At 38.1% G+C, this 20662-nt stretch overlaps 1 protein-coding gene across 1 annotated transcript in view; it reads right to left on the reverse strand.

The window, feature by feature from the left end:
- Positions 1-20662, reverse strand: part of ZBTB20 (zinc finger and BTB domain containing 20) — a 928525-nt gene that overhangs the window by 451018 nt on the left and 456845 nt on the right. The window contains exon 7 of the mRNA XM_043993192.1: positions 10253-10298. The gene's annotated coding sequence lies outside the window, so the exon portion shown is untranslated. The remainder of the gene's footprint in view (positions 1-10252; positions 10299-20662) is intronic.

Raw genomic sequence — 20662 nt, forward strand, 5'->3', positions numbered from 1 at the left:
TTTGTAGAATGGCCATTAAAAAAATTGGAAGTAGGTAGCATACTATTTCATCCAAACCAATGCAATATAAATGACTTGAAAAGACTTTCAATGTGTGTGCCCATGTGGCACAGGAGGGCACAATGTCAAACAAAACCAAGTCCCTACTGATTCTTGCTGTGATATTGTGCCACAGTAAGGCAGCTCCCAAACAGAAAGTTCTCCATTCTCACTCACCACAACTGAGCCCTGTTTTCCCCTTCCATTTTCCTTGAGTAATTTTCTGCTGACACCATGTAAGTGGCAAAAAGAAAATTTCTCTTCCAAAGATCTTACATCTTCATTTGTAGCCTTTTCCCACTTTCTTGCCCTTGTACCTAACATACTTCCACATATACTACAGAAGAGGATACTCCTAGTCCATTCAAATGGATGTCATCTTGACTGCAAGATGCCAAACTATGAGGGTGACTCAGTTGTAACATAAATCACCAGGATTGATTCAGGTACTATGGCTGGCTAGGTGCACATTCCCCAACCAAGAATACCCACATTACCATCTCTGGTATGTTTCTGAGATACACAATAAAGTGACCACCATTTAACACATATACATTTAGATAAAGTTCCACATACTAATGGAGGTAATCCTCAAATTTACCAGAGGGGTGTGTGTGCATGTGTGTGTGTGTGTGTGTGTGTGTGTGTGTGTGTGTAGTATATCATAGGCCCTATACCACTAGAAGAGAAAGAGCATTCAATTTAGACTCAAAGGGGCAGCTAGATGGTGCAGTGGATAGAGCACCGGCCCTGGAGTCAGGAGTACCTGAGTTCAAATCCAACCTCAGACACTTAACATTTGCTGTGTGATCCAGTTGCCTCACTAAAAAAAAAAAAATTTAGATTCAAAACCTGGGTTCAAGGCTCAGGTCTGCCTCTGATTGCTATGTGATTTTGAACAAATTATTTTTCTTCTCTGAATCAGTTTCTCATCCATAAACAGGAAATATTTGTTTTATCTCCTTTATAGACTCATAAGAAGTATTTTATAAACTATATGGCAATACCTAAGTGATTAGTTTTAGAAGTACCAAAATTTGCCCTCTGGAAAATAATATGCTATTCTTTTAAGGGGCATTGACTGGGTTAGAGAGTGGTCCCCATTATAAGGCCCATTTCAATACCATGTTGTGGGCAAAAAAACCTTCCAAGTGGTTGAATTAGAAACTCTATCTCCTCATGAAATGAGGTTTGGGTGTGGTAGTTGGCATGATGGCTGTATTTTTTTTTTCCCCTCTGAAGTTATGTAATGAAGAATATAACATCAGAGTGTTTCTAAAGTCAATTCAGCAGAGAACCTCCTTCTTTCCTCATTTTACCAATCTCTTTCAATACTAATCCAATGGTCATCTGAATTCAGGACAAAATTTAACCTAGTAAGGTAGGATTACTCCAGGCCAAAGAATCCTCTTCTATGGCTCTGAGACTAAGGGTCATTAATACCACAAAATTAGCTAATCTTCAAGATCTCATGGGGATCCAGTCCAAGGGAAAACATAAGAATCTAAAGAGTGTTAATTATTACTGCTGTACACTGACATTTCACCTGGGTATAATGCATAAAACATAAATGAAAACCTATTTTTCTCTTTAGATAGATATTGACATTATAAATGTATGCAACATAAAAAGCAATGTTACCTAACAGAAAAAACAGGTTAAGAAAGGATAGGGAACAAAAAGGGGAATAAATATATATATATATATATATATATATATATATATATATATATATTTAATTCCCCCAAAATATTACTAAAATCAAGGATTTAAGATAATGACAAAATGCTAATTATTCTTCTTAATATCAATAATACACATTATAGGTTTAAGCTTTGGAGTCCCATGAGGACAGAGAACAACAGAATTTTCCATCCCCATTTCTTCTTCGCCAGTCCCTCTTCGCTATTTACACCATCTTTCCTCCAATAAAAATGCCGGTCTTCTGCTGACAGTTTAATGATAGTCATGCCAGGTCAAGGATGGATGAGGAGAAACAAGAATGCTCCGAAGATTAAAAATATGAGGAACAAAAAGAAAAAGGTTCAGATTGTTTACACCATCTAGTCTGGCAAACTCTACAGATGCTTTCTGGTTTCTTGGGATATTTTATTGCTTATGTTATTACTTTTTTTTTTTCATGTGCTTTGCTCTACCAGCTTTGGTTGAAAATATTTTGTGTATGTCCACATTGTAACTATCATATTTTTCTAGAGATTTATTGAAGGAGAGAAAGCTTTTTTTCCTAAGGGTTGGGTATATCAATATTCCAGCTACTCACTTTCAAGGCCGATGGAAAATGTGCTCCTTAGATTAAATAGACCTTTGTAACACATAAATTCAGTTTATACTGATACAGTATGTTACATGGTTACTCGCATACTGAATTTCTGATTGAATGCAGAGTATACCTGTTGGATATCCCATTGATTCTGAATAGTCACAGACCTGGAACTTAAAGGCAACTAACCAGTACGTGACCATATCCACTGTTTCTTTATGAAGAATATAGATTGCATTCAACGTTGCTCATCTGAGGATCTCGAAGTTCTTTATAAATAAGGATGAGCTATGTTATCCATTATAAAAGTAGGAAAACAGATTCAGTTAACTTCCTTAAGCTTAAAAATCACTGTTCAGTTTATAGATTGTTCTCAGAATAGCCAGCAGCAATAAATTAAGGCATGAACAAAGGAAGAAGCCCTAGTGACCATTCTTTTTCTAAGATCATTTTCCCACCCCCAGATCCTTTTTATTCACTCCTTTTATTCCTCCCCCATTAATTTCCAATAGATAGATCAAACGTTAAAGGCCAGAACAATAGAGACTAGAGAGACTTGCTGGGATGGGGTAAGAAATTAGGGAAGATCTGAACAGGATGGTGGGATATCAGAAAAAACATGGTGGCAGGCAAAGATGTGGAGATCTAGGCAGGCAAGCCATTGGGCATCAGGAAGATACAATGGTGGGCAGCTGGAGTGTGGCCCTGCTGGTCAGTAGGAAAAAATGTCAGGTAGCCTTGTGGAAGAAAATAGGTAAAGGCCCAGGTAGACAAGAGCTCAGTATTCAGGTAGGTTTGGGAAAAAGCATCCAGCTAGTAGGGTAGGGCTTCAGTGCCTAGAAGGACTGGTAGGAGTAAATAAGACTGAGGTACTAGCAGGACATCAAGAATGGAACTTGGGGATAGGAAAATCAGACAAAGTTTTTTTTCTGGAACTGGATACAAAATATGTGTTGAAGAGGGGAAATGGAGAAAGTCGAGTTGCTTGAAACAAAATGCAAAGGTCAGGGCAAGGCTAGAAACAAGACTAAATAGAGACATAGAGCTATGGCTCATGCTGCCTCTCTTGTCCATGGGCCAGACTGGCATTGGGGCCTGGGATGGATTTAAGCTTGAAGGGCCAACTAAGTGACACCGACTGGGAAAGATGAGGATCAGGGAAAGGAAAGTTACTAGGCTTATTGTTGCATCTGTTTCTGCTATAGTCTAGGATTTCTAACTCCTCTGGTACCTTGCTCCACACTTTAAATACTGCTACAACCAAGATTTGGATAAGCTGAGGTAGCAATATGTGGTATATGATGAAGAAAGAAGGAAATGGCACTAATTATTTCTTTCTGAATGTTCTGATCCTAGAGCCATGCTCATATTTAATGTTGACCATTTATACAAGTGACAGTTCAGACCTCAATGACTTCCTCATGAAGAGTATAGACAGCATTTATGAAAATTACCAAATGCAGATTAGTTCAATGTAGACATAAGGGTCATAAGTTTTCATAAGAAAGATAGAAGTACTGGGTGGTACCTTTATGTCATGTCATTCTTAAGGGGTGAGAATAATAAGGGAGAAAGAAAGAGGAGGGGGAGACATCTTCCCCAATATATTGGGAATACCCAGGCCTTTATAAGAAATTCTTTCCTCTAGCTTTAGCTTGTATGTGAATCCTCCAAAGATCTGGGGGTGGGGGAACTACAGAGAGTTGTAAATGGGATCTTGGTAGGAGTTCCTAGATTCTACAAAAATGATAAGGCCTACAGAAATTCCCAGGTGCTAATGCTGTTCCAATGCTGGCTGTTTAGGACTTTAGGAGTGAAGAAATGATCAATAGGGCCTAGAACATAGAAAAAAAAATCCAGAAGCAATTTCTCCTTCCTTTGAACTCCTATAACATTATGTTTGTATCTCTCTGTGGCACTTATACTTTGCTGTCTTTTACTGTTTTGTTTTGTTTTTGGTCCAGACCAGTGATTTCATGGGTATGGTGAAATACCCTACCCTGTACATATTGGAAGTTCTTCTGAAACCTGTAGAACCGTAGATTTACTTAGGGGCATTGAGAGTTAATGACTTGTTCATAGCCATTTAGCCAGTATGTGACAAAGGCAAAGCTTGAATGGAGGTCTTCCTAGGTGGTACAGTAGATAGAGAGCTGTTTGGGGCCTGGAGTCAAGAAGACCTGAGTTCAAATCTGGCTATGGATACTCACTACCTTTATGACTCTGGGCAACCTTTATCTGCTTCAGTTTCTTCAACTGTAAAATGTTGTGAGGATCAAATGAGATAATATTTGTAAAGTACTTATGACATTGCCTGGAACATAGTAGGTGCTTAATTCCCCTTCACTATGTCATCACATTGAACTACTCTAAATCAATCAATCAATGACTAGAGTACTACTAAAGTTCCTACTAAATCCAGAGCACTGTTCCTCTTTAATAATAATACCTAACATTTATACAGCACTTTAAGGTTTAAAAAGTACTTTACATTTATTATCTTATTTGATTCTTATAATAACTCTTAGCGCTATGTGCTATTATCATCATTCCCATTTTACTGATGAGGAAACTGAAACTGAAGCTAAGAGAGGGTAAGTGACTTGCTCAGGTTCACACAGCCAATAAGTTTCTGAAACAGGATTTGAATTTAGGTCTTCCTGACCCTAAGTCCCAATATCCTATCTATTATTCCACCTGGCTGCCTCAAATGGTACTAATAGCCCTATCCAGCTCTAAAGTCCAAGTACAACAACATAATAAAGTAATTTGTGTAATGAATACATTTTTAAAATGAATATAGATGATTTGCCATACTTATATTCTTGGACTGCATTGCCCATGAGGAATTATGTATCTTTGTATTCAAATTTAGTATACAAGTTGATTGACTTTGAACACATTACCATTCAAGGTATAAAAAGAATGATGATTCTGATCATCATTCTTATGTTACGATCAACTTTATAAATTACCATGTAAATTTACCTGACGGTGAGAATTTTAGGTTTGAAAGGTAAGTAGGGTGGAAAGTTTCTTTCGTCTGTGAGGGACAAGGACATTTGTGAAGTAACTCTCCTTTCAACAAAACACATTTATTTGTCTTCTAACTGTGACCAAGAGCTTTATGAAATATTGGTGAGGTCTGCCCAAGTAATTCATCCATTAGATAATAAGAAATATTTTTAGTAGAGAAACACTCTGATTGACTCTGTATCATACTTGAATCTTTTCAGAATTAAATTCTAGGGCAGCTAGGTGGCGCAGTGCATGAAGCACCGGCCCTGGATTCAGGAGTACCTGAGTTCAAATCCGGCCTCAGACACTTAACACACACTTACTAGCTGTGTGACCCTGGGCAAATCACTTAACCCCCATTGCCCCGCAAAAAAAACCCCCAAAAAACAAACCAAAAAAAAACCAGAATTAAACTCTAAAGATAAACTGATTTGTATTTTCTTCATTCATTCAATCAACAAATGCTTGTTAATCACCTATCACTTGCAAGGTTTTGCTTTTTTTTCTGAAAGTTCTATGGGAATTTCATAGATATAGATATAGTCCCCTCCCATTTAGAAGCAATAATCTATTAAATCAGCTACAGAAAAAAGAATAGCTTGTGTCATTGTAGGGTTAATACCCATACCTAAAAATGACACACAGATGAATGGAAATAGAAATATTAATAAAGATTTTCTCTGTTCACAAAAATATAAAGGCCTTTCTGTCACTGAGGAAAAAAATGGGAGGGGCTGGCCACTTTGCAAACTGGAGGGGGTTTTGAAATTAGGATCCTTTCATGATAATCCCATTTTTAAATGCAAAGAGTGTGACAAATTAAAGCCACCACATAATTCACGTCCCTTGGGTTCCTAGAATACTGATGGGAGGTCTTTTTCTGGGCAACAGAAGAAGTAAAGCATGAGGTGGAGGGAAAGGGTTAGGGCTGGGAAGTTGCAGTCCTAAAGGGTTGCTGAGGAGCCAAGATGGTGGAGGAAAGGTGGTGAGTTCTCAAACTCATGACATGATCACTCCAAAAAACATCCAAATAACACCACAGGAAAATGCCCAGAGCAGCAAAACCCACAGAAGAATGTGCTGAAATCATCTTCTTTTTTTTGTTTGTTTGGTTTTGGGGGGGGTTTTTTGTTTGTTTGTTTTTTTAGTGAGGCAATAGGGGTTAAGTGACTTGCCCAGGGTCACACGGCTAGTAAGTGTTAAGTGTCTGAGGCCAGATTTGAACTCGGGTACTCCTGACTCCAGGGCCGGTGCTCTAACCACTGTGCCATCTAGCTGCCCCCTGTGAAATCATCTTCTAACCAAGAACAGCTTGGAAGGTCAGAAGGAGGGAGCTGCTGTGCTGATACAGGAGTTGGGCCCAACCCCACAGTCACCCTGACACAGATCAAGTCCCAGCAAGGCCTCACCAGAGAAGGAAACCCCCAGAGCCTCTGAATCAGCTGAAGTGCCAGTGTCATCTGGAACTAAGCTCACAGTCTGGTGAGTGGGCTGAGCCCTAGGCAGGGGGGAGACTACAAGGGTCTATGCTGGTGCTGAGGCAGAACTTGGGTTTTTCACCCCTGCTGGGAACCGGGAAGTAGGCTTGAGTAGCCATGGCCCAGGTAGGGGAGGGGCACAGGCTCATCAGAGCTGACAATCACAACACACAAAGCTGGTTGATTAGCAAGTTGGTCTGGGGGGTCATCTACGACCAGGGAACAGGCCAGGCAAGGGAAGAACCTGATCCTCCTTAAATCATACCACCTGGGACTTCTGAAACTTGGGATACTGCAGCCTGGAGACAGTGCCCCACTTTAAGGAGCTAAAAGTCAAGTAAAAGAAAGGAAAGATGAGCAGACAGAAAAAGGTGAGGATCATAGAAAGTTTCTTCAGTGACAAGGAAGATCAAGGGGCACCCTCAGAGGAAGATGTCAACATCAGGGGCCCTATATCTAAAGCTTCCAAGAAAAATATGAATTGGTCTCAGGCCATAGAGGTGTTCAAAAAGGACTTTGAAGATAAAATTAGAGAGGTAGAGGAAGAAATGGAAAGAGAAATGAGGGTGATGCAGAAAAGACATGAGAAAAAATCAACAGCTTGAAAAGCCAAATGGTCAAATGGAAAAGGAGGTACAAAAGCTCTCTGATGAAAATAATTGCCTAGGAATTAGGATTGAACAAATGGAAGCTAGTGACTTTGTGAGAAACCAAGACATAATAAAGCAAATCCAAATGAATAAAAAAATAGAGGGCAATGTGAAATATCTTCTTGGAAAAACTGCTGACCTGGAAAATAGGTCCAGGAGAGATAATTTGAAAATTATTGGTCTACCTGAAAACCATGATCAAGGAAAGAGCTTAGACATCATCTTCCAATAAAATATCAGGGAAAATTGCCCTCATATTCTAGAAGCAGTAGGTAAAATAGAAATTGAAAGAATCCACCAATCACCTCCAGAAAGAGATCCCAAAGGAAAACTCTTAGGAATATTATAGCCAAATTCCAGAGCTCTCAGGTCAAGGAGAAAATATTGCAAGCTGCCAAAATGAAAGAATTCAAGTACTATGGAGCCCCAGTCAGGATAGCACAAGATCTAGCAGCTTCTACATTAAAGACTGGAGGGCATGGAATATGATATTCCAGAGGGCAAAGGAATTGGACTTACAACCAAGAATCACCTACGCAGCAAAATTGAGCATAATCTTTCAGAGGAAAAAATGGGACTTTAATGAAAAAAGAGGACTTTCAGGTATTTGTGATGAAAGACCTGAATTGAATGGCAAATTTGACTTTCAAATAAGACTCTAGAGAACCATAAAAAATTGGAGTTGGGGGACATATCTGGGGTCATGCAGTGGGTGGATTGTCTTGTGTCTGAGGCTGGGTTTTGGCCGAGATCCCCCTGGGTCCAGGGTGGATGCTTTGTCCACTGTGTCACCTAGCTGCCCCATGATGACATCTTTAGGGTTAAATAGAGGGGTGATGGGAATGCAAATGGGGGAGGGGGAAGAGCAGAGGTAGTATGAGGTAAAATCCGACATGAAAGAAACAAGGAAAGGGCTTATGGAGTGGGGGAAGAGATTGGGGAGGAGCAGGGCAGTAAATGAATTTTACACTCATCAGAACTGATGAACTCTAAGACTTATGAAAATGAATGTTTGAAACTATCCTTACATGTAACTGGAAAAATAAAATAAATATTTGTTGCAAAAAAAAATAATAATAAAACAAAACAACAACAACAACAACAAAAAAACTAAAGGGTTGCTGAATTCACTAGATAGATGGATACAGAGACAGAGAGAGATGTGCAACAGAATAAGAAACAGCAACAGAGTGACAAATAGAGACTATGGGCAATGGATATGCAAAGTCCGGTTTATAAATCTATCTTTATTACTCCAAGAGATTGTTTTTGTACTCATTTCTTATGTACATTCACATAAAGTGAAGTCAAGAGTATAATTTTCATGGAGTTTTAAAACTGGAAAGGGCCTTGGAGATCATCAATGAGTTTTGGATGAAAATGATTTTCAGGACTAAACAGTATTAGCTGGAGCCAGGCATTAACAGTAAGCTATTAGGTAAGCTGGGCCCCCACACTACTTAGGACTGCCAGTGTTTCTCAGTGCTGACTGACCTGTCACACACTCTGCTATTTCAGGACTAGATTAGGCTTGATGCTTCTCTGCTAAAACACCTCAGTCCTGATCCTGTACACACGCTTTCTGGTTATTACAATTCTGAGACTCTTTGGAGGTTTATAGTACCAACCCTTTGAAAACTTTTAAAACTTCCACCAATGACTATAAAAATTGAGTGATTTCTTAAAATGTGGTCAAGGAACCCATGAGGGGTCCCTAAGATCTTTTCAGCAGATCTGCAAGGTCAAAACTATTTTCATAATATTAGGAAAATTTCATTTCTAATATGGTAAATATTGATAGATATAGCCCTATAAACAGAGATGTTTGGGGGAAGTTCCTTAATTTAAGAGTATAAAGGAGTTCTGAGAGCAAATTATTTGGGAAATGCTTATAAATCTCATCCCACTCACCTCCTAAACTCTTTGTTCGGTTGTGACCTAACACATCAGTTTCCAATGACATACATACATACATACATACATACACATATATGCATACACAAATAGATGTATATATATATATACAAATATGTAATCTGTGCTAGAAAATCCCCATGTTTTTTTAGCCCTGCCTTCATATCAGAAAAGAAATTTTTTCTTTTTTCTTTTATGGGGTGTTTACAGTGCCTTGTTGTAAAATTTGGGTATATTTATGATATTAAAAGATAAAATATGTTGATATTATATAATACTATAGATATATTTTATGAATTTATGAGTTTTTAATCTTTTCTGTGTCATCTGTTGGCCTTTGCATGTCATTTGTGCTTCCACAACACTCCCCCAAAATTTCCATTTAATTTCTTATGCCAAACTGCAACATATCAAATTTGCAATGGGGAAAGTCACTATGTGGTAGCGATAACTATCTATTTTTGGCCAATGCCAAAGCCCCTATGTTCCTGGGGAAAGGTATATGCATATATTTTACACCCATGTATGTACATATAGTTATAAAAATTCAGTCAAAACTTTAAAAAAAACCCTTCCATTCTGGACAGAGGCATTTTAGAATGTTCTTCTTATGAAATGTAGGATAATACTCCAAAACTAAAGCACTGTTCTTTGAGAGTAAATGTCTTCCTCTCTACCCCTCAAGCTTCAGTATACATTAATTAACAGATATTATAATGAAAAAAAATCCAGACTTATTGAAATTCAGTTTTTTAAGTGGTGATCTAAAAACAGGTACATAGTCTAATTTTTTACCAAACTCAGGAAATGAATTTGTTCTCAGTAGATTCAATACTTTCATCTCTTAGATGGGCATAATAATAATTACTTACCAGAGGGACGTTGTGAAGAACAACCAATAAATGTTGTTGAAGCACCCTGAATGAACAAAAATTCTTTGGTAAGTATTATACAAGTATTAACTTTTACAAGTGGAGGTTAAAGTGGCAAGAGTGAAAGTAATACTTTTATTTCTCAATTTGGGACACCGTCTTCGGCCATGCTATATAGCAAGCAAAGGCTGCTTCGTTTGGAAGTGAAAACACAGCTGGGGACGCAGAAATGACTTGGCTCCTTTAGCTGCCTCTATGTTTAACTTTAAAAACTATAACCAGTTGCAACCAGTTGTGAATGCCTTCCTACCCTCTATGCAATTCCCTGTAACTTGAGTTGAGAAAGTTTTGTTTTATGGTTAATTATCCATGGTCTATTTAAAACATAAATCAAACCATTGTGAACCACCAGGATTTGCAGCTCCATTTGAACTTACTGTACTTTTGATTAAACATTTTATAAATAAAAACAAACTGGTTTTCTTTTGTTGTTGGTGTTTGTTACTTGTGCTCCTTGATATAAATATTATGGCAATAGCAGCAGAACAAGCTATGGATTATTTACCCCTGGTTTCATAAGTTGTGAGTTACTGGCATTATATGCCTCCATGAGGATAAATGAATGTACAGTATTATATGCCAACTAAATGTAAGAGAAGCAGAACAAGTGAACTGAAACCTTTTAAAACCAAGACCTCTTATGTAGTCACAGAGCAACAAAACAATCCCAAAATTAACATTTAAAAAGCTCCTTCTGTGGAAAAAACAAAATCCCTAAATATCATAATCTGAATAAAAATGTTGCTTGCCTAACAAGTAGAGGTCTATCATGCAGAAGTTTTTCCTTCTTGTTTCTTTACCCAGAAGCCACAGGTAAGTCCCTATGGGACATCACAAACTGGCCATATAAAAGTGATGTTTGCCCACTAGGTTTATACAAAATGTTATGAAAAGGACATTTTTCTGTATAGTTAGTAAGTAAGCAGCTAGGTGGCACAGTAGATAGAGCTCTTGATATGGAGTCAGGAAGACCTGAATTCAAAACCTGCCCCTGATATTTACTAGCTCTGTGACCCTGGACAAGTCACTTAACCTCTCTCATAGTTTCTTCTCTTATAACACAGGGATGATAATAGCATCTACCTCACAGGGTCACTGAGAGAATCAAATGAGATAGCACATGTAAAGCTTTGTTAACCTATATAAATTCGAGCTATACTATAACTAGAAGTTGAGATCCCCTAACAGAGTACTGGGCTACCCAAGGACAAAGGACACCTTGAAGTTTAATAATTGAATAATACAATAAAAAGGGGTTTTGAGGGAAAGGATGAAAGTATATTTTTAGACCAGGGGGTACTATGAAACTCTTAGTTTTCCATATGAAATTGGATGTGGATCACTGAAGCAGCTTCTTTAGTTTTGTGTTTTAAGTGGGAATTGTGTTTAAAAAAAATAGGTCTCAAAAGCACTGACTGCTAAAGGATGGCTAAAAGGGGAAAATGGAAGTAATCTTCTTAACTGTGTTACCTTTGGCATGGACAATATGGGAGGCACAGTAGCATCAACTGCCAGGAATAAGATGAGACAATGTGTCTACTCTATGGAACTGCTCTGGGAAATTTCTGGGCTGTACAGAGATCTAGCTTCTCTATCATCCTGCCTCAGCACAGCCTCTCCTTGCACTGGAGCTTGCTTCTCTTCCTCTTCTGTATTCAAGAGAGACACAGAAGGTCCCTCATCAAGCCACTAAAGCAGTGCACCTTAAACAAGTCCTCCTTTAAAAGGTAAATCAGTAACTCTGGTACTGGTGGGAGCATTGCAAGGGTCTTTTTAGCTTCTGGCAGTGCCCAAACAACTGGACTGTTAAGAGTTGTGAATGCCTCAAGGGAAAAGAGAAACTGATTAAAACTGTCCCTTAATATCTTTCTTGCCCTGGCAATGCTAATCTGTGGCCCTCTAGTCATTTCTACTGCAGCTAGTTATCTTTTGCCATACAAAAGCTAAACTGGAAGCTGCCTGCCGTTCCCAGAGCTGATTTTGCAACAGAAAATGAAAGCTAAAAGGGATGGGTTGGCCACAAATGGATGTTAAAAAGGCAACTGAGCTCATAAACACAGATTGGAATGTGCAGGAGTACTAACCAATGAGAAGGCAAGATATTACAAAGTAGAATTGGAAAAATGGTTAAATCCTTTTTAAAAATTATCTTCTTAACAGCTGTTTCTAATATTTCTGACAGCTAAAAGAAATGTTGAGAGGTAACATGGCATATGTGGTGGACAGAGAGTTGGCTTCTGAAGGCCTGGGACAGGGAGACATGAATTTAAGATCCCTCATCTGAAGAATAGTGGCTGTTAAACTGAGCAAATTATCTCATCTCTAAGTGCCAGTTGACCCCTCCCCCTCCCCTATCCCTGCAAGTTGCTAAGACTCTAAGTTGTAGAACAGTCACTGATCTGCATTCACAGAGGGAAGCTTTTACGCTAGGAGTTCTCTATATTAATAAAATCACAGATGTGGACAAACATGAGGGAGGGAGGGAAGGAGGAAGGAAGAGAGGAAAAGAAAGCAAAGGAGGGAGAAAGAGCATGGACGGGAGGGGAGAGAGAAAGTGAGGGGTGGACAAAGGGAGGAGAGAGAGAAACATTGCTCACTGTTCACTAAATATTCTTAAATCTTCTTTGCAATACACACATATTAAAATTAGAGCAGACAATTTAACTGCAGAACTCCTCTGGGGTTATATGAGTGAAGGAGAAGACAAGCCTCTAGGGCATCTAAGGATAAGTGAGATGAGTACCAACTATGTGCACATCTGTAAAATGTTTGTGTATACTTGGTTGTAGAACATTAATATGTTACAACTGAAATAATGTTTCCAATATCCATATATCTGAACAATATCTTATACATATGTACATAATCATATATAAATTTGCATTAAGCTGTTTGTCACAAACACACACTCTCTGTGTGTCTTTCTCTGCCTTCCTCCCTCCCCCCCCACCCCCCCACCCCCAGGTTCTGGAACACTTCACTATAATAACTGATGGGGGACATTAAAAATATATGTTGAGAACATAATGTCCTAGGTAGCACTGGATTACTCTGACCAAGTTTCAGTATTTTTCCAAAAACAAATTTATCTGGCCTTTAAATATTCTGTTACCAAGAGACTAAAATATCACCCCCCCCAAACTAACAATAAGATGATGACAACAAATAGCTAGAAGATAATGCAAGCATTAAATGCTATCTGATGCTTTTATTTGATTAGTCAGTTCTAAATAAGTTAAAAATACGTTCTTTTGACATCTTCAGTGTGCAAAAATCAATGGCACCAAAGTCTTTCATCACTTTCTAGATGATGGCTTGTCCTAAAAGTAGGTTCAAACTCCTCTCAATTCGCCTCAGCATCATATAGTTGAAAATAAAACCACATTTACCCTGTTTTCAGCATGAAATGAGGTCCTAAAATAAAATTGCTTTCTTTAAACTTCAGATTCCACAGAAAAATCAAAAGGAATGTAAAATTGCCTGAAATGTACAAAAAGTAAAAAAAATATATATCATGAGAATGAAGGATAAGAGATCATCAACTTGAGTGCTGGGTTGGTACCCATGGAATTTAACAAGACATAGAAGATGGCCTCCTGCATATTAATTGGACACTCTTTGGAGGGTCCCTAAAAGAGGATTGACAAGAATCTTACAGGGTAATAAGGGGAATGATTGCATCAATGAGATCATAGATAAACTCTCAGACTGAAATAGAAAGGAATAAAAGGTTAACCTAAAACCTTCATAGTAAAACTATACTTCATACCTTCATAGTGAAACTAACTTCTTAGGTTTTTAAACAGAAGAGAACTGATTGTAGTGATGTACACCTATAGTCCCTGCTTTTGGGGAGCCTGAGGCTGGTGGACTGCTTGAGCCCAGGACTTCTGAGCTTCTGCGGGCTAAAGCAAATTTGTTGCCTGCACGAAATCAAGCACTGATTTTGTGAGCCCTGGAAGCAGAGGGCTAGGAGGCAGCCAGAGCAGGGGAAAACTGGCCCAGACTGGGGAGGGAGGAGAGACTACATCAAAGTTTCTGTGCATATCATTATTTGGAAGGGGCCCATGAGTGACCAGTATAGCCTGGGTGAAGGGAAATCTGGTCTAATGAATAATATAAAATAAAGTAAAATGTAACAAAATAAAGTGAGGAAGAAAAGGTTGGCATAAGAGGATGAAACAGACCCCCAAATACAAAAAGACAAGATACCTTAAGATTTCCTGATATTGAGTGATCCAATTCATCCATTCTCTTTATCACAGCCTCCTTCTTTCCTTCCTTTTGCTAACCCATTAGAAAACCCCACTCGACTCAGATCTTTGTTTCAGCAGATGTAACATAGTTTCAGCAGATATGGTCTTTCTCATTTTCTATCCATTTGGACAGGCAGAAACTTTTTTTTAAGAACTCCCTTATCAGACAAATTTCTAGGTCCCTGTGGACACCAGTCAGTTAACTGAAACGAAATATTATAACAGGAAAGAAAGGCAGATAAACATGGGTCCAGAACAGCATACAAATTTCATTGTTTCCATTTGAATTGTAAAGGGAGTTACTACAGTGAGAAATGGGAGGTGTGAGTCAGGGTAGGGGTGGGGGTGGGGGACATCAGAGAAGCAAAGAAGGAGAAGAGATGTTTTTTATTGTCCATTTGAAGTTTAAAGAGGGGCATAATGTGTAGAATCCAAAAGTATGCATGAATATAGTACAATGTGACAGGAAAATTCTCAATGAGTATTGCAGAAGCTACAGGATCTTAAATAGAAACATTGTTTAGGGATGAAGTCAATTGAAAGATTGAATAAAATATATCTGCGCTGTATCATAAGAGACATTTCCTCTTTCATTAAGAGTTCTTGGTTTGAATGCACTTTGTCATGAAAAGGGAACATTAGACTGTTATAACGGTCCCCAAAGTAAAAGCAAGAGGAATACAACGTTTATATAACTGGCTTTTTACACAAATATTCCATCAGGATACATTTCAAGTAAAGTCAAAAAAAGAAGAAAAAAACCCAGCCACCCTCAGTATATTTTAAAAATTCATTTCATAGTTTAAATGTTGTTAATTTTTCATAAAACAAATAAAAACCAAGTTAGGCTTAAACACCTTAGAAAATTTTAGTCTTATGTTACCTGGAAAATGCATCTCATCAGGGAGGGTCACAAAGTCCTATTTTAAAACAAGTTAAGACACTGATAATTATGGGATGTTAAGCTGCAGCCTAGGGCAACTACAAATGGCCATGGATGTTAACTGACTCCCTCTCAAAAGTCTGAGAAAAGGGAAAAAAAAAACTGTAAGTTTCCCCATCTGTTATTTCCTTTTTTTTTTTGGCTGTAGAAAAGTAAAATTATGCAAGAGCTTTGAATGTAAAGGCTGTGTGTGCTTTTTCCCTTTTTGTCTCTGTGTACTGGGTATGTGATGTTGCGTAACTGAGTACAGCGTGGGCGGCTAGCGTTTACTATTGATTTACACTACGCCATATAATGAATTCAGAACACTAAAAAGAAAGGAGAGGGAGGGCTAGGGAGGAAAAGAAGGAGAAAGGGGAGAAACAGAGACAGAGGAGGAGGAAGAAAAGAATCATTTATAGAAACAACTCTAATGCCGGGAACAACGTGCACACTCTTATTCTTCCTGGGTCTGATTTGGGGAAGCATATTTCACCAGTTACTCCAATACTTCAAAACTTCATTCCTAATGTGTGGCTGGTGATCTTTTAAGCTTACTGAGGTGTCAATAATTTGAAACCAATGTCACTAACAAGTAAGTCATTGACATATGCCCCATTTCTCTCTCTCTCTCTCTCTCTCTCTCTCCTCTCTCTCTCCTCTCTCTCTTCTCTCTCTCTCTCTCTCTCTCTCTCTCCCTCCTCCCTCCCTCCTTTCCCCCCTCCCGCTTCCTCCCCTCCCTCTCTCCTCTCTCTCTGTGCATTTGTATATTTGTATCTACCTAAGCTCTTTCATCTGGGAAATCAGTCCCAGGCTTTCATTCTAGAGGATGTGCTGATGCCCCTACCCCCACGCAAAGAGTTATTAAGGTCATCAGTGTTGCAAAGGGAAAATATGTTCCATTTCACCCAATGTGTCATAAATTTTAAGAAGGAAACATTTAGAAATCTCTAGACAAGGTTGACATTGCTCTTTTTCTTCTATGTAGTTAAAAAAGGGCATATAGTCTAGGACCTGTTTATGAAAAGGAAAAATGGACACAATTGGAAGGATTCCTAAGATAGTCAATAGCTACTGCCATATAATTATAAATGACAACTGAGGTCTCTATGCTTTAACATGGTCTGTATTAAGTTCCATGTGCATGTAAACATTTAATCGCCATTGTTTAATCCTACTATAGCTTTTATTCAAGGTTGCATTTCATATCCAACATGGCAAAAGAAAAGGAATTAATTCTTTGTTTTTTTGTTTTGGGGGGTTTTTGTTGTTGTTGCTGGTGGGGTTTGGTTTTTGTTTTGATTTTTAGAATAGAGCACAGTGTAAACTTCTGCTGCCAAATTGGGATTCTTCCCCCAAAGGGAAACAGCTCTTTGTGATTGTTGTATCAATCACTTCTATCAGAAAGCCTTCAGATCATCACTCAAAGCCTATGGATTTACAACAGAATAAGCACCCATGCATTCACTGATTTGACAGAACTTGACTGAACAACTGCTATGTATAGGGCACTGTGGGAGATATAAAAGAAGTATGGCACTATCCTAATCCTTGACAAATTTATTATATACTGGCAGGGTAAAATAGCCACTAATATTTGTAATGCAGCCCTAGAATGTGATAAGATTATGGTATAGTGGAAAGAAGCACTGGTCTTGGAATCAGGATCAGGGGGAAAATCGCAGCTCTGCCGTTAATTCTGTAATTTGGGCCTAGTCACCTCAACCCTCTGGGTTTCAGATGATGAGGACTTTGTAAAATGAGGTAGTTGGACTAGATGTCCTCCAAGATTTCCTTCCTGTTTTAACAATATCAATAAATCTAAGTGCTATAAAACCTAAAGAATTCTGTTATGTGGACTAGCAAAGGGAAAAATGACTTCTAACCACTCATGGCTACAGGAGGTGGGTTGGGGATAGGAGAGGAAATCAGAAAAGGTTTCACAAAGCAAAGGGAACATGGCCTGAGCTTTGAAGCATGTATATAATTTCAGTCAACAAGGTGAGAGGGATGGGATTCTTGTAGATGGTGCCACATGGACAAAGATTCAGTCAGGAAAAGTCAGGGCATGTTTTGAGGACAATGAAAAGTTCAGTTTCACTATACAGTTCAGGTTGGGTGAAGGATGGATCATAAGAGATGTGGTTAGAAGTATAGATTGACGCCAGCTTGTAGAAGGAATTCAATGCCATTGTCATTGGTCAATTAAAAAGCATTTTAGCAAGTAGTTACTATGTGCCAGGTCCCATGCTAAAAATGTTTAAACCTTTATTCTGTAGGCAATGGGGACACACTGAAGTTTTGGAGCCAAGAAATAATATGGTCAAAGTGGGGCTTTAGGAGCATTATGAAGGTTGAAGACTATAGGACAGAAAGCCGTAAGTTTTCAAGTAAGATGGAAGGCGAGCCTGAATTGGAGCAGTGGGTAACTGGAATGGAAAGAAAGGGGGAAGAATATTATGTACAGAATGATAATTCAATTAGACAAAGAGGAAAGACCAACCAAAAGTATAGGAAAAATCTCCACATTTCTCACCCAAGTGAAGAAACTGGTGTCAGAAGCTACTTTACCAGTGACTGCCATGAATGGATCTCAGAATTGGTATTGCAGATCAGTGAAATGTTGGAAGCAAAACAGAGGTGAAGGAATGAAGGCAAGGAGAAAAAAACAAATTGGAGAAGAAAAGAGAAAGGGGAAAGGGTATGAAAATGTAGGAAGAAGAAGTGGAAGAAGGAAAGAAAAGTGGACAAAACATGGAAGGGAGCCTGACAGAGCACAAAAGAGTGCTAATTGCCTTAGGGGATATTGGGCAATCCTTTTGTGGTGTGATTTGAGGAGTGAAAGCTCCAATTCCACCAACTTTCTTTAAATTAATCTTGTGATTTTTATTCATATAGGGAATTCCCAAGATGAAAAACTCCCACTGCCAGTACAGATTGGCACATGCTATGAAATTTACCATCTTAAAGAGTTTCTCTGAGTTAATTTTGGGTAAATTTGTTGCACTGTTATCTGAGTTGCCTAGAATCACAGGGACAGATTGTTCCAGAGGCATTATACGAACCCCAGAGCATCCTCTATCAGAGGTCACTGCCTAGCCACTATCCCACACTGCCTCTCATCTGCCTTCTAAAATTCTAACTATTAGCACCATTCATTTAAGTTTAAGCTATTTTCCAAAGGCTTTTCCCTACTCAACAAAGTTGTTCTTTCATGGACCTAATCACAGAAAAGAGGACAATGGGAGGCATTAAACTATAAAAATGAAGCAGTCCCCAGGGAGCATGAATGAGGCTTTTGAGTGAATCTGAAAAGGCAAGAGAAATTATAGATGAAGCCTCTGGGTGACTTCTTAAAAGTTAGTCCATTAAGTCCAAGAGGGACTCAAAGGAGATGTGCAGAAGACATATACAACTGGAAGAAAATAGACAGCAAAGGCCACTGACACAAAGAAAGGAGTTAGTATTTTGGGAGGCTGTATCCAAGATGGTGGGGAGGGAGACTGGTTGAGCATATCAGGCATGCGGATTGGAAAGGGGGGAGTTTTGTCTTCGTTTTCAAAAAAAGGAAGAATGTGATATCTGAAAATGATAATGCCAATAAGTTAACCTTTGATTTCCAGAAGATTATACAATATATTACTTAAATTTAATTAGCAAACATTTAGAAAAGGAAGCAGTGACCACAGAGTTAGCATGGCTTAACCAAGGCCAGGCTTCATAGATCAGAGGCATGTTGGGTGCAGTTGACTTAGATAAGATAGCCCTTTAAAGACATATCAAAGATATGATACGAGGATATAGAATACTTCAGCAGATTCAGAACTGGTTGAATAATACGACCCAAAGATTACTGAGTAACAGCTATATTTCAACTTGTTGGATAGGAGTTTTCAGTGACTGTTTCAAAGATCTGGGGTGGCCTTGTGCTGGTTAAGATCTGTTATGTCACTTGGATAGAAGTAAAAATTGGCATTCTTATAAAACTGACATATGACACAAATATGAGTGAGATAGCTACCTTGTTAGGTTATGGAATCAAGATCCAAAAGACTTCTGAAAGGCAAAAATATTGGGTCATATTTAATCAAATGAAATTTAATAGGGATGGTATAAAGTCTTGGGTTGAAGGTAATCAGTATGAAAGTATTTCTTAAGGCAGTCAGGATTTTCCTTCTACACCAAATTCTGTCTATGCTAAGGAAAGTCCTCAATAAGAAAAGTAGGCCCTGAAAGAATTTTCATTTTTGGTATCCACACATAAATGTCTACTTATGATGACTATAATATAGTTAAGAAAACATATGATATGGTTAAGAAAACACCTTGCCCAGTTTTTTAGAGACTAGGATTATCAGTAATCTGTCTAGAGGTGATTATCAATTCTAGGGCAGCTGACAAAGAAAAGAAAAAAATGTTGGAAGGGTAAAGAGGGATCAGGAAGAATATTTCCAAGGATAATATATATATATATATATCTCAAAAGTGACATTATTAGTTCGGTGACCATAGGTTAAGTCACAACTTCTCTGAACTGGTTTTCTCTTCTATAAAATGGCTTCTTCTATAAAATAATATTACAGGAGTCTATTGTAAAATATATATGATTTGTTCAATTTAAAATACTACATAAATGTATTAATATTAATCATAGGTGTACTATATTATCAAGGAAAAATATGTCAGTCATGGTAGGAAAGAAGGAAAAAACAGACAGATAGTCTTTAGAATTACACCAATATTGTGAGGATTCTCTTTCGGATGAATGGATGAGTTAAGAAGCAAGAAATATGATAAATACTGAGAAGCACTAGAAGACTTACATTAACTGACACAAAGTAAAGTAAGCAGAGATAAGAAGACAATTGCTATGATGCCTAAAACAACTTACATGGAAAGAGTAATCACCATGAAACAATCATAGTGAATGTTGCAAAATTACAAAGAAACATGACCCCCAAAAAAGAGAGAGAAGAAGACACCTTTTCTCACTCCTTTATAAAGAGGGGAGAAAGACCCACAGGTATGCAACCTCATATGCATTTTCAGGTTTTTCAGATTTATTGATTGGTTTTGCTGGTTATTTTTTTCCTCTTCTGAGGGTCCTGCAGAGGAAACTTAATTTTAATTTCCCTGTACAACTTCTGTAGGAAAAGTAATGAGATATCATGC

This window comes from Dromiciops gliroides, chromosome 3 (genome assembly GCF_019393635.1).
Source record: "Dromiciops gliroides isolate mDroGli1 chromosome 3, mDroGli1.pri, whole genome shotgun sequence".
NCBI classification, from domain to species: domain Eukaryota; kingdom Metazoa; phylum Chordata; class Mammalia; order Microbiotheria; family Microbiotheriidae; genus Dromiciops; species Dromiciops gliroides.